Genomic DNA, 16252 nt, shown 5'->3' on the forward strand with positions numbered 1-16252 from the left:
ATTTCACATGCCAAACTTATCGATATGAATATAAATACGTTTTATAATCTAAAAAAAAAAATTAACGAAAAAGAAAATTGTTGGGCGTTATTCCGGTGGACCGAGTTCAGCCCTTACTCAATTCGAGATGTGATGTTGTCGCTTATTAAAGGACAATAGTTAAATGTTTAATGTCAACATATCCTTATCACCAAATTGATTTTAAGTAGAATATGACAATCAATTAGTTTTAACTCTGTAGTTAGTGTGCTAGCTTACAACAATTTGAAAAATTGATATTGATAAATGTATTTTTTTATAAAATTTATTTTTTTAAAAAAAAAATTAAATATTACTGGCTCTATTACATTGTAGTATCTGTAAAAAAAAAAAATTAAAGTAAATATAATCAAACAATATAAAGGGCATCTACAATGGTTATCATCTTACTTCCCTGTCCTGATTCGTGGCTCCAACTCTTGCACATTGCACAATAAATTTGTCAACTTTGAACATGATTCTTACGTTCTCCATATCAAGATTTGAATTTTACTCTCTTTTTCAAATACTCCTACGGAACCAATGAGTTATTGTTATACGGGCTTCTATACTTTTCTCTTGTTGCAACGCATGGTTGTAATGACAGAAGCATGATTAGTTCACACTTCACAGTGCACTTGTGAGCTTTTGTTAGGTAGCTAAGCAAATTGGTACATGGGCAAATTATACAAAATTTGATATGTTTAGAGGTGATAATATGTAAATTGTATATTTTAGTTGTAACAGTATATTATTATTATTGTTGTTGTTATAATAATATTAATAATTAATAATAATAATAATAATAATAATAATATTATTATTATTATTATTATTATTATTATTATTATTATTATTATTATTATTATTATTATTATTATTATTATTATTATTATTATTATTATTATTATTAGTCGTCTTAATTGAATTGGAATAATTTGATCATTTGAACGGGTGAAATTGAAAATGTGGTTTGTTATCTATTTCAAACCTACTCCAAATCTCCAATTCATCTAGGATGTAACACCTCACATGCACATGAAAAGCCCCCTGATCATCTTCAGTGTTATGCAACAAATTTCAATGGAATAAGGTTAAAATAGGTCATTTAATTGCACACGATAATGCAATTAGGTCACTGTACTTAAAAAACTAACAATTATATCTCTAAATTAACCAAATTTATACAATTCCTCCAATTTACAGGTTTTCAACAGGTCATTTCAAATTATTTTTTTTTAAAAAAATAAATTTTAAAAAAATAATTATTTAAAATTAAAATAAATAAATAAATAAATAAAAGAACTTTCGGCCGGAGACGAAGAATTTCTTCGTCTCCGGCCATGGAGACGTCTCCGTCTAGACGAAGCTTCGTCTCAATTTCCTCGTCTCCGTCTCCGTTCATGGAGACGAAGAAACCGGCCGAAACTCCCGAAAGTTTTGTTTTTAAAAAAAAAAAAAAATTAATTTTAAATAATTATTTTTTAAAATTTATTTAAAAAAAAAATTGTGATGACCTATTGGAAACCTGCAAATTGGAGGAATGGCATGAATTTGGTTAGTTTAGGGACCTAATTGTAAGGTTTTTAGGTTCAGTGGCCTAATTGCATTATCATGTGCAGTTCGATGACATATTTGACCCTTATTCCATTTCAATTTATTTGTTTGTAGATATTTCTAAAATCTAACACAAATAAATCATAGTCAATAAAATATTAATTTTTCTCACTTGAGATTTACTTGTACTTTCAAACTTAGATTTTTTTTTCTTTTTAAAAATAGATGTTCCTATATATCATCATATGTAAGAGATTTTAACATTTCTCAAAATACTACGCAGAAGTAGGCAAATTATTCTGTAGACTCAGCACCTTGTAAGATGGACCCGAGTCTAAAAATATACAATTTACATCCTAAGTATTTACAAAAATCAATTATACAATGGTCAAAATACACATTATTTTATGTATAATCAAAGGAAAGTTTTGCTAGTCTACTACAAACAACTAGCATATATACATTCTTAAATACTCCATCTATCTCACTTTAAGTGTTTGATTATGTTAATGAGATCTAAGAGCAAGCTCAACAATTTGAATTTTTGTTTGAATTTTCAAACCTAACTAGGAAAGAAAGTTTAATTTGGAAGGGTAACCTATCGATAACAAATAAAAATAGGTCAATTTCATCTCTTCTTTTTTTTTTTCTTTCTAAGTTTGATGCTTTATTTGATTTTTTTTATAAAAAAGTTCAATGGTCTATAAGTGCCATCTTCAATAAGTTCAAAAATTAATTTGATTATTATCCCTAAATTAATGTTACAACAAATTAAATAAGAAAAAGAGTTAATTACCGTTTTGGTTATCGACTATTGCGAAAGTACTAAATTGGTCATCGACTACTAATTTTGACCAATTAAGTTCTCAACTATTGATTTTGTATCCGATTTGATCCTCCGTCAATTTGGATGTGAGCTGGCCGTCTTTTTTGAAGGCAAAATGATACTTTCACTATGATCGTTGTAGATGCCGCTCCGGAGATGCAAAATCATATCGGAGATCTAGCCACTGTCTCGATCGATCCAGAAAATATAGGAAAAACAACCGAAGCAAATACAAATCAAGTTGATACTGGAGATGCTCTGAATCAAGGTCGCCGGCTCCCTGCAACTCTATTGCGCTCTTTCGTAGACATTGTACAACAAGACAAATCAACATAAACAGCAAAGATCACGCAGGTACAAAATGTTGATTCAATTCTTCCAAATTCGGGAAATTCAACCAGTAGATTAAGACAGGGGTGTTTAGTTGTGCAAATCGCAGAGGTAGAATGGAAAGAATTGGCAGAGAAAGAAGATAAACTCACCTTGATTAGGGCTGAGTTCCGAGATGCGTTTGCTCTGTCAACAAACGTGCGAATTGGAGTACTAAATGCAAAGAACACACTAATTCGATTTGAGGCGGAGTGGGAATGCAATAAGGTCTTGGCTAGAAATCAAGGAATATTTGGAGGAAAACTTGTGCGGTTCTCCAGATGGACGTCGGATTGGAGCCCTAGACGAGACATGCCATTTGCAGCAATATGGATTCAATTACCTAGGCTTCCATATCAATAGATTCTAACACTGCTGGAAATTATTGAATTTCCGACCACCTGAAAGTGATTTTAAATCAATTCGATAGCAAAAAGTGGTCGGAAATAGCAATAAAGATTTTTCCGGATACTAAAAGTGGTCGGAACAGGGCTTTCGACTTGATTTAAGATCACTTTCAGGTGATCGGAAATTTCATAATTTCCAGTAGTGTAAAGCGCATATGTGCACCAGTGGGTCGATTATTGGCTGTAGATGCTGCGACGACAAGGAAATCAAGGCCAAGCATAGCAAGAGCCAAAGTTGAGGTAATCTGTTGAGGCCTCGAGTGGAAAAATATGGATTGAGGTGATATTTATAGCATAAATTATTTTAATCAAGTATTGTTAACTGAATCAAACGCATAAAATGGAATGAAAAGAGTAATATTTATAGCATAAAGATTGAATCCATTGATATAATATAATTCATGGGTTAAATTGTAATTTTTCCAACTAAATAAATACAATCAGGGAAAAATTATAATTTTAGTCATTAAGCTATAGTATAAGTGTAATTTTCATCCAAAATTAATATGGAGTTGTAACAGTACCATGTAATTAGTCACCAAGTTGGCACATTTAGTCCTTGTTCTAATGAGCAGTGTAATTTTCACTCCTAATTAACATTGAGTTGCAATAGTACCCCTTATTCGTCCAAGGTTGAACCCCAACCCCCCTTATTACTCACAAAAGTGGCGTATTTAGCCATTAGAGTTAATTCCACCAGAGATCGCTTGTTTTCGGTGAAAATTTCAAATTTAGTTCCAACTATTGTTTTTGTCATTTAACATTCTAGACTATTGTTTTTTTTTTGACACTTTTAGTCCTTCTCATGATTTTTCCTATTTTTAAGCGTTTTTGTCTCTTCATATTTTTGTTTTATTATTTTTTTTCAGTTTCAATCAATTTACTTGGTTTAAGACTTTACTAAAAACCGGTTGAAAAATATGATTACTAAAAATCATAGATTACATAAAGTTCTAAACCAATTAAACTGGTTGAAATCATAAAAATAACAAAATAAAAATATAAATTAAAAAGACAAAAATACACTTACTAAATATAGAAAAAATCATAAGAATGACTAAAAGTATCCAAAAAAATAATAGTCTGGATGTTAAATGGCAAAAACGAGAAATTCTGGTGGAATTAACTCTTAGTCATTATCATGATGACATAAGTTATTTTGGATGAAAATCTAAACTATTATAGAAAGAGAAAATTATATTCTCATGGTAAAATTTTATCACAATCTCATATATAAATGCATAACTGCAAATAGAGTTAATTTCATTTTTGATCCTGAATTTATAGGTGATAGTCCATATATTTTTTTTTTTAAATCAGAACATCCCATTTTGGTTCTAGTATTATTGTGACATGACCAATTTTGATCATCTATTAACAAAATAGTTTAAATACCCTTAAATACAAGGGCATTTCAGTCTTCAATTATGATTTTTTTTTTTAAAAAAAAAAACATAAACATAAAAAATAGGAATAAGGGTCAAATAGGCCACTCAACTACACACCAACATGCAATTAGGCCATCCAACTCAAAAAGAATGCAATTGGATCCTTGAACAACACAAACTTATGCAATTTAACCCAAAATTACTTGTTCACCTGAATAGGAGGTTATTAAATTTAAATATATTTTTTTATAATAATTTTAATTAAAATAAATATCTAAAATAAAGAAATTAAAAAAATTAAAAAAAAAAATTAAAAAAAAAACCGCCGGAGACGAAGAGGTCTTTGTCCCCGGCGGGTCGCTTTGTCTCCTGGTCGGAGACGAAGTTACCTTCGTCGTCTCCGACCATGGAGACGAAGGGACCTTCGTCCCTAGGCCATGGAGGCGAAGGTCTCTTCGTCTCCATAGCCGGAGAGCCATAGAGACGAAGGTACCCCATAGCCGACGATGAAGGTCTCTTCGTCTCCATAGCCGGAGAGCCATAGAGACGAAGGTACCCCATAGGAGACGACGAAGGTAACTTCGTCTCCGACCAGGAGACAAAGCGACCCGTCGGGGACAAAGACTTCTTCGTCTCCGGCGGTTTTTTTTTTTTTTTTTTTTTAAATCTTTTTAATGTTAAATAGTTATTTTAATTAAAAATTATTGTTAAAAATTTATTTTTAAATTAGTAACTATTCAGGTAAAAAAGTAAATTTTGGATCAAATTGCATAAGTTTGTGTTGTTCAAGGACCCAATTACATTCTTTTTGAGTTGGATGGCCTAATTGCATGTTGGTGTGCACTTGAGTGGCCTATTTGACCCTTATTCCTAAAAAATATAACAAGTCGATGCACTTTGTATTAAAAAAGATCAAAATGTCCTTGTATTTAACGACATTTCAATGATTTGGTTGATGAAGGACTAAAATTGGTCATGTCATAATAATACTAGGACCAAAATGGAATCTTCTCATAAAAAGACTAAAAATGGACTGTCACATATAAATCTATAACCAAAAATGGAATTAACTCCTGCAAAAATATATGTCACTTGTCAATCAATACTAGAAAAAAAAAACATGTTTATACAAAACATAACAAAATATATATATATATATATATATATATATATATATATATATATATATATATATATATATATATATATATAGGGAAGGGATCAGGTGAATTTGTTGCTTCCCGTGCAGTTGTGCAGTGGATTAATGTGCGTGAGGTTTATAATTAATGTCCGTGAGTGTTGTGCTTAATGTGCCTGAGATTTGTACTTAATGTGCGTAATGTTAATATGTGTGAGTTGTTTACTTAATGTGTCCGAGTATTGTACTTAATATGCGTGAGATTTGTGCTTAATGTGCATGAGTAGTTCAGAATTACGAGCTCAGAAGGAAGCAGAACAGAAAACTCACGCACATTAACGCCCAAGCTTCTTGTTACTTCTTCCTTCAATTTGGCCATGGATTCTGGATTATCAGCTACCTTCAGTGCAGTTGAATGTTTATATATATGACGCACGCACAGCAAAATTTGCACACCAGCTAAGTGTAGATTTCTGTTGTATTATTCCCATAATTCTTAACCACCATAGCCCGCCTCCGCATCATCATCACCAGGGAGGGGGCAATGGCTACTGCGGATGGAGAAGAAACTGACATCCATATTTTCTACTGCATTTTACACATTCACGCACACTAAGTACAAATCTCAGGCACATTAAGCACAACACTCACGCACATTGAGTACAAATCTCACGCACATTAATTAACTGCACAACTGCACGGGAAGCATTCAATCGCACAGAAACTTTTCAATATATATATATATATATATATATATATATATATATATATATATATATATATATATATATATATATATATAGAGAGAGAGAGAGAGAGAGAGTTGTCAAAACGGGCTTAACTTGCCGAGTCAACCCACCAATCATAATAATAATATTTAAAAAATTAATTTTTATTTAGATTTTAGCATTTGGAGTTTTAAAACATGAATTGTAATAACAATTTTAATTTTAGTCATATGTTAACAATTTCATCCTATCTCCGTGAAATTTGAAGACTAAAATGTATATTATTATCTTCTGAACAAATTGCACTTTTGGTCCTGTGACTATTAGGGCACTGATAATTTGAGTACGTGACTTTCAAAACTCTCAATTTAAATCTTTAACTATGTAATTATTAGCAGATTTGGTCCTGCCGGCCAAATTGCCGGCCAATTTTGGCCGGAAAATTAAAACTATTTTTAATTATTTAATTATGAGGGCAAATTGATCATTTTAGAGTCTTCTTCAATTCCTTCAGTTCCCGCTCCTCTCGTTGCGACTCCATCGCCATCGCCTTCCTCCGCCGCAGAAGCTGAGTCGAGGAACTGGCAGGATTCGGAGCCGCAGTCCACACGTGCTCCCGGAATCAGACGGAGCAGAGGCGGGGATGAGAGTTTAATATGTGATGGTGTTTTGTACTTCTTGATCTACTCTACTGGAGGTGGCCCTCCATACAATCGTCATGGCTTAGTGACTTATAATCTCATGAGCAGATCAACCCATGGTTTACCAATGAGGAGTTTCATTCCAGTGCCATGTTCCCTTACTTGTGGTCGCTTGATGAACCTCAAGGAGAGGTTAATAATGGTGGGAGGGATTGGGAAACCAGACCGACCTGATATTATAAAAGGGATTGGGATATAGGGTCTGAATGGGAAGGAGTGGCAAGAGATTGCATGTATGCCACACAAGTACTTCCAAGGCTTTGGTGAGTTTGATGATGTTTTTGCTAGCAGTGGCAGTGATGACCTGGTATATATCCAGAGTTACGGAGCCCCAGCTCTTCTTATTTTCGATGTGAACCAGAAACAATGGAGGTGGTCAGTGAAATGCCCCTCATTTAAATATTTTTATCCAAGGAGTTTTGGAAAGGTTTACATATGTGGTCTGTACCGGGGGATGACTGTCTATTTATGAAAATGGGAAACAGATTATTATTATTATTGATTATTGATGTGATATGGATTACGGTAGTATGTTAATAAGTTAGCATAGGAGGTTTGAATGTGGCGCTTCTGGAAAAGGCTTCAAAGTCACCGGCTCCGTTTGCGACCTGTCGTCTAGGGAACAGAGGTTACTCGATCAAAACAAAGCAACTAACACGATAATGTCGATCGTTATAGACCATACGAAGTTAAGGATAGCAGTGGCGGTAGTGGACGATGGAGACGGCGGAGGCATGGCGATTGAAGGCGAGGGAGCGGCGGTGGCGGCGACACTGGACACCGGAGAAGCGGCGGAAACAGGGGACGACTCAGCTTCTGCAGTGGAGGAAGGCGATGGCGATGGAGTCGCAACGAGAGGAGCGAGAACTGAAGGAAGTGAAGAAGAAGACTCTAAAATGACCAATTTGCCCTCATAATTAAATAATTAAAAATAGTTTTAATTTTTCCAGCCAAAATTGGCCGGCAATTTGGCCGGCAGGACCAAATCTGCTAATAATTACATAGTTAAAGGTTTAAATTGAGAGTTTTGAAAGTCACGTACTCAAATTATCAGTACCCTAATAGTCACAGGACCAAAAGTGCAATTTGTTCTTATCTTCTCGTTGATTCCTTTTGTTACCAATTTCATTTTTGGTTGTATTGAAATTTTTTCACTTAGATAATTCAGTGAGGATTTGAGTGTCATATTTGAATCTACCTATCAAGCAAAACAAGTGATTGACAAACAATAACTTTGACAATTTCATCATCAAATAAGATAGTAATTTACCTTTCAACTTGCAGATCTGATGGGATCGAATTGTACAACTATTTCAACTTGCAATTTGAACTAAAATGAATTCTTGATGCAATTTCTCGAGATGAGGTAAATTGACCTATAATAGTTAATGAACATATTATTATATATAGTAGTATATATTTATTTCTTTTATACAATTTTTTTTTTCCGATTTGAAATAGGCCTACTTCTTTTAATATACGGTTAATTTGAGGCTTCTGAATTTTCGAGAACCTTTTACGTGCCCTTCATGTGCGGTATACTCACTTTGATTTCAATCAAACTTACACATTTAATTTGAGGCTTCTAAATTCCAACAAAATTTTATTTGATCTTCATGTGTTATACTTACTTTGATTTCAATCGAACTTACACATTTAATTTGAAGCTTCTGAATTCTTGACAACTTTTTACTTGCTATGATACTCATTTTGATTTCATTAATAACAAGCTTTCCATGGGAGTGATGTAACATTTTTCATTATGCATGCCACCATTAAGTGGTGCAAGTTAATAGGCCATTTGTAGTCATTATGTTGTGATTTAATGGTTTCGTTACTTTAACCTATAATGATGGCACGTAGGTTATATATATGTATGGTCTTCCCACTGTTCCTATTATTCGAGACACTACACCATCTAGTTGTACAGGAGACCAAGTGGTAGAAAAAACTCTAAAGTTCTTTACTATTCTTAAACAACTCGATCATATGCTTTTGCTAAAAGGTTAGATTACATGCATTGATTCTGCCTAGTTAGTCAAAATTGCATGAATATATGTATAAAATATATATACTATACGAATATTGTTGCCAATTGAATTGTAGCAATTTTCCAGTGTATATTCATATATTACTTTTGCAAATCAGTATGCATGTACATAATTTGTGCTTTTTGAAAGTGATTAGTATATTACTATGCATATTTTGGAACAAAAATATTTCTATGTATATTTGAATATGAATATACCTGGATTTTTTACTATTGGTGTATATTTTGTTCTTTTCTGGAATTGTTGTTGTTGTTTTCGGTTTTCGGTGACCTTTGTTGAGGAAAAGCTGCATCGTGGCCGCCTCGTGGGGTGGTTGTGGCCGGAGAGCTGAGACAGCGGAGTAAAAGCTGGAGAAGATGTCGACAAGGATGTCCGGCGATCGGAGTTCCGGCGGTTGGCAGCAGATCGAAGGTGACCGGTCGTCCATGGATGAAGAAAATGGTGCAGCGGTCTTGTATGGAGCCGTGCCGCTGGGCGGACATCGCCGTTGACGCAGCGAACCTGGTGTCGCGACGAGGAGAGAGGCTGGATTTCCGGCGTCGTCGCTGTCCTCTTCCATCCTTCAGGCGACACTGGTTCACTTGCTATGGGCGGCGCTAGGGTTTTCTGGTTTCAGCTATCATGAAGAAGACAAACTGATGGAGGGGTACTGCTGTACTGGTACGTGCATATTTTGTATTCAATTCAAATGCAATTATCTTTATTTACCATATTTATTTATTTATTTATTTGCCTTATTTCAGAATTATATATTAATTTTGGTATGGTGATTATTTGTTTCAAAATTGTCATATTACCTTAATTAATATATATATATTTGGCAAATGGTAAATTACATGGTAATTGCTTATTTTGAAATAATAATGCCCTTTAATTATTCTTTAATTTTGCATTAAAAAAATTTCTAATTAAGATTAATTATGGCATTTTTATTACCTTAATTAATATATACATATTTGGCAAATAGTAAATTACATGGTAATTACTTATTTTGAAATAATAATGCCTATTTTGAAATAATAATGCTCTTTAGTTATTCTTTAATTTTGGCATTAAAAAAATTTCAAATTAAGATTAATTATAACATTATTTGGATGATTTTGTATTTGAATTATTGTCCAAGGCCGGTTCTATGTCTAACATGAGCGACCGCACAGGGCTCCCAATTTTTGGGGGCCCCATATTTTAAAAATAAAACTATATGTATATAGTAATAATAATATTTAGGAATAAGGGTCAAATAGGCCATCGAACTGCACACGATACAACAATTAGGGCACTGAACCTAAAAAATCAACAATTAGGTTCCTAAACTAATCAATTTCAAACAATTCTTTCAATTTGAAGGTTTCCAACAGGTCAACAGGTCATCTCCCAAATTAATTATTTTTTTAAAAAATAAATTTTAAAAATTAATTATTTTTAAATTAAATTTTAAAAAAAAAAACTGGAATCCAACCGGAGACGACCGGAGGCCGGTTTCTTCATCTCCATGGCCAGAGACGAAGAAGGTTTCGTTCTCCATGGCGGGAGACGAAGAAACTCTTCGTCTCCACTGCCGGAGACGAAGAGTTTCTTCGTCTCCGGCCGTGGAGACGAAGAAACCGGCCGGAGACGGTCGTCTCCGGCCGGAACCAGTTTTTTTTTTTTTTTTTTTTTTTTTTTTTTTTTTAATTTAAATAATTAATTTTTAAAATTTAAATTTTAAAAAATAATTAATTTGGAAGGATGACCTATTGGAAACCTTCAAATGGGAAGAATTGTTTGAAATTGATTAGTTTAGGGACCTAATTGTTGATTTTTTAAGTTCAGTGGCCTAATTGTTTTATCGTGTGTAATTCGATGGCATATTTGACCTTTATTCCTAATATTTATTTTATAAAAAGAAAATTGAGCCCAAATTGCTTTTAAAACCTTTAAAAAAAGTATCTATATATGTTAGACTATGGTTTATTATTATTAATATTGTTATTATCTGATGTTATGTGTAGCTTAGATTAGTCTTAGTCTATAGCCTATTAGTTAGTTCTCTCTAGAGTATTATTATTGTAATCTGATTCTGTTATTGTATTGATTTATCAGTTTCCATATTCATCTGGTATCAGTTAGCCAGGCAAAATCCTCCCAAAATTTTTTTGATTCTATTATTGTATTGATTTATCAGTTTCCATATTCATCATATATATAAGGACAATTAGGTTAGACTATAAGGACATTACCAAAACTGCAATTCGGCAATTAAATTTTCTAATCCGAAATCTCAATTAGGCAATAACATGTTCAGAGTATAAGGAATTAAACACATTCCCAATTCTGCAATTTGGCAATTCGAAACCCTATAAACTATGTACTAGTACCCTAATAAATTGGGCAATTGGCAATTCCGCATATTGCAGAGCGCATCTCAACTAATTCTTCAATTCTTCTTGATCACACAAACTTTCAAGTTCTTCAACTCTCTTAACAGGTAATTAAAATTACGTATTTTTCACAATTTTTGTTTAATTTGTTTTATTGACATGACTTAATAATTCTAAATTCGATTATAACAATATATTTAAGATTTTGTTTATTGATTAATTAATTAATTATTTATAAAGTTTCTAAATAAATTCTTTTTTCTATAGGATTTTATAATATGTCTTCTAGAAAATATTCATCAGTGTAAAAAGAAAAGAAGAATTGAGCAACTAACTCAATTTCAAAAGGGAGCTCTTGAAAAATTCATTACAAACCAAACTCAAATAGATGAGCAAAAAGATGATGCCAAGGAAAAATTGTTGATGACACTTCATTATCACCCGAAGAATATTTTAGGGTTCATTATTTTTTATACATTGTAGATCAAGCTATTATTTCATTGACCCAGAGGTTTGAACAATATGAAGTATATGAAGGAACTTTTGGTTTTTTTGTTTAGTTCTGACAAGTTACAATCGATGACTGATATCAATTTCAAGTCTTGTTGCACTTGTTAGCTCTTAAGAGATATGATCAGTGTGATGATATTGATGGAAATGAATTGTATTTGGAGCTAAAATTGCTTAGAGAGATTTTATCAAAAGAAAATATAGGCGCAGTGAGTATATTGAATTCATTGAAACAGATGTGTTATTTTCCAAATGCTACTATTGTATATCAAATATTATTGACTATCTCAATTACTGTTGCCTTTACAGAAAGGAGTTTTTCGAAGTTGAAATTGTTGAAATCTTACTTACGATCAAGTATGTTGCAAGAGAGACTCAATGAATTAGTATTAATCTCCATTGAAAATGAGCTTTTGGAAGAAGTTGATATCAAAAGTTTGGTAGATAATTTTGCGTCTAAATGTGCACGACGCATGTCACTTTTTAAATAAAATTTTACATGTATTTTTTATGCAATGTTTATATGTTGATACAACTTTTTGAATAGCGTAACTATTATTTATATATAAAAATTACTTATAAAAAATGGCCCAAATTAAGATACTGCACAGGGTCTCAATTTTTATTGAAACGGCCCTGTTATTGTCATTATTAGTACCAGTACAGTAATTCTTGTCACAATTAAATTTTTATTCATTTTTGAGCAAATATTAAGTATTGAATTTGCTACTTGAATTTTAATTTAATATATTGATGTGCATATTAAATTGCCTGAATTATTGAAATTTATTTAGGATTTATGAGTTAATAATATATTAATATGCAAAATCCAAGCATGCTTTGTATATTCCTAAATTATTTTATTATAATTATACATTTAGAAAAAAATATATTAAGATTGTTGGATATAGCATATTATTAACTCATAGTCTTATAGTAAATATCATTCATTTTTTTTTTTTATCCTTGGGCTAATTTTGGATTTTATAGCCTATTTAGAAAGCTTGTTTGGTTTCTCATTTAATTTTGAGAATACTTTATTCCTATTTTTCACTTGGGACTTTAGAACCTATTTTGAACAAGCTATTTGCGACCTATCTTGGGTCATTAAAGTATGGATCCCACAATTTTAATTGATATTTTAATAATAATTGTAACTCTTTTTGGGTTTATAACATGTTTATTGGGAAATGCAATAAGGTCTTGGCTAGAAACCAAGGAATATTTGGAGGAAAGCTTGTGCGGTTCTCCATATGGGCGTCGGATTGGAGCCCTAGACGAGATATGTCATTTGCAGCAATATGGATTCAATTACCTAGACTTCCATATCACCTATCCAATTTATAGATTCTAAAGCGCATATGTGCACCGGTGGGTCGATTATTGGTTGTAGATGCGGCGACGACAAGGAAATCAAGGCCAAGCATAGCAAGAGCCAAAGTTGAGGTAATCTGTTGAGGCCTCGAGTGGATAAAATCTGGATTGGGGTGATATTTATAGCATACATAATTTCAATCAAGTATTGTTAACCGAATCAAATATATAAAATGGAATGAAAAGAGTAATATTTATAGCATAAAGATTGAATCCATTGATATATTATAATTCAGGGGTTAAATTATAATTTTTCCAACTAAATAAATACAAGCAAGGAAAAATTATAATTTTAGTCATTAAGCTATAGTATAAGTATAATTTTCATCCAAAATTAATATGGAGTTGTAACAGTACCATGTAATTAGTCACCAAGTTGGCACATTTGGTCTTTGTTCTAATGATGAGTAGTGAAATTTTCACTCCTAAATCCTAATTAACATTGAGTTGCAATACTACCCCTTATAACTCACAAAAGTGGCGTATTTAGTCATTATCATGATGACTTGAATTATTTTGGAAGAAAATCTAAACAACACTATTATAGAAAGAGAAAATTATATTCTCATGGTAAAACTTTATCACAATCTCATATATAAATGCACAACTGAAAATAGAGTTAATTTCATTTTTGATTCTGGATTTATAGATTTTTTTTTTTGGTGAATTTGACCTGTGCTAAGACACGGAGAAGCTAAGAACGGAGCATCCCAAAACTACCAGACACGAAGGGTGCTGGCCCCGAAAACATCCACTGCGAGGAGATGCTTCAGGCTCTCCGGGGGGTCGACCAACTCCGTGGTACCCCAATCGCCTTGTTGACCGATGTTGGCAAGGTGATCTGCACACCTTTTGCCTTCTCTCAAGGTATGATGGAACCGAATTGTACTGAAAGCTTTCGCAAGAAATTTACAATCCTTGACGATAGTTGACGTTGATTCCTGTTTTTCCTCGGTCTCTTTCATGACAGCAATAACCGCTTCGGAGTCAAGTTCTAGAATCACTCTCCCCCAACCCTTAGCCCTTGCCAGTCGTAGACCCTCCCTTAGGCCCCACAGCTCCGCGACAAAGCTATTAGAATGCCTGACTTTGGTTGTGAAACCAAAAATCCACTTCCCTTGGTGATCCCTTGCCAATCCTCCTGCACTGGCGATATTGGAACTCTTCTTGAACGAGCCGTCTGTGTTGATCTTTATCCACCCCATTTCCGGCGATTTCCAGGAAATCCAGCTAGTGAGTGCCCCTTGCCGTCCAAGGTGAGCTTTCGTCATTTCCATCGTCATAGTTGAGAACATGTTAACTTGTTGAACAATGTCCTCTGAGCTGCTCGTTTTCTGCTCGAAGACCCACTTGTTCCTAGCCTTCCAAAGCTCCCAGCAAGTATTCTGGATTTATAGATGATAATCCACTTTTAGTCTTTTTTTTTAATCAGAATATCCCATTTTGGTCATAGTATTATTTTGACAGGACCAATTTTGGTCCTCTATAAACAAAATAGTTTAAATATCTTTAAATACAAGGGCGTTTCAGTCTTCAATTATGATTTTTTTTAAATAAACATAAAAATATAACGGGTCGATGCACTTTATATTAAAAGATCAAAATGTTCTTGTATTTAACGACATTTCAACGATTTGGTTGATGAAAAACCAAAATTGGTCATGCCACAATAATACTAGGACCAAAATGAAATGTTCTCATAAAAAGACTAAAAGTGAACTGTCACATATAAATCTATAACCAAAAATAGAATTAACTCCTGAAAATATATGTCAATTGTCACAATCAATACTAGAAAAAAGAACATGTTTATACAAAACATAACAAATATATATATATATATATATATATATATATATATATATATATATATATATATATATATATATATATATATATATATATATATATATATATATATATATATATATATATATATATAGTTAATGCCATTTTTGGTCCTAGACTTATTAGGGTGTTGACACTTTTCATCCTCCATAATAAAAATTGCCAATTTGTAGCCACACTTATTGGTCGTTAGACACTTTTAGTCCTCTGTCAGTGCAGCCATCTGTTGACCGTGAAAATGAAGGGCAATAATGTCTTTTTAAATGTTCTCCTCCTAATCCTAATAAGAAGAACATAGTCTTCGTTGTTGACCGAGTACTCCAATCTGCAACTCCAGGTTAACTTTGCAACTCAAATCTCCGTCTCCTACTCCAATCTCAAGCCAAAGCTCTCATTCTTATCCATTATCCCGTTCAATCTCGCCCAGTACGTCAACGATTTCAGTTCGTCGGAGTCGCTGGGTCGACTCAGGGCAGCACGGAGATCCACAGCATCGAATGGTGGAGCTTCACCTCCTCATTCGACTTGAGCCCCAAATCCCCGGGGCCGCCGCCAACCACCAGCTTGATGAACCCCATGGCAAACTTCGTAACATCGCCGCCGCCTTCCATGCGTCCGTTGGAGTCACGCAATAGCACCACTACGTCACTGATTGTAGAAGTGTTCTCATACAATTCTCTCTAGAAGAGGGTTGTAGGAGGGTTCGCGAAGTGGACACCGGAGGGGGGAGGCAACAGAGATTCTCCATTGACTTTGGTATGGATCCAATTGCCTTTTCTACCTGTTTATTTGTTTAATTTTGAGATGCTCAGCCGAATATGTGAGCCGATTGGAAATGTCATAGCCCTAGACTCGGCAACCATTAGGCAAACTAGGTCGAGCGTGGCCAAAGTTAGAGTAGAAATTGATGCCTCTAAACCTTTGATTGATCGAGTTTAGGTGGAAATTGTTGGAGGTGAAGGGGAATTGTATGGATT

The 16252-nt window shown here is 33.3% G+C and overlaps 1 long non-coding RNA gene across 1 annotated transcript; it reads right to left on the reverse strand.

Annotated features, from left to right (window-relative positions):
* Window positions 1-2264: 2264 nt before the first annotated feature.
* On the reverse strand, window positions 2265-13614 carry LOC109176370. The gene is made up of 2 exons (XR_002053376.1): window positions 13369-13614; window positions 2265-3113 (listed from the first exon to the last, which is right to left on the reverse strand). It is a non-coding gene; the product is annotated as an uncharacterized LOC109176370 (long non-coding RNA).
* Between the last annotated feature and the right edge of the window lie 2638 nt (window positions 13615-16252).

The sequence above is a fragment of the Ipomoea nil genome, unplaced genomic scaffold (assembly GCF_001879475.1).
Source record: "Ipomoea nil cultivar Tokyo-kokei standard unplaced genomic scaffold, Asagao_1.1 scaffold0706, whole genome shotgun sequence".
Taxonomy (NCBI): Eukaryota; Viridiplantae; Streptophyta; class Magnoliopsida; order Solanales; family Convolvulaceae; genus Ipomoea; species Ipomoea nil.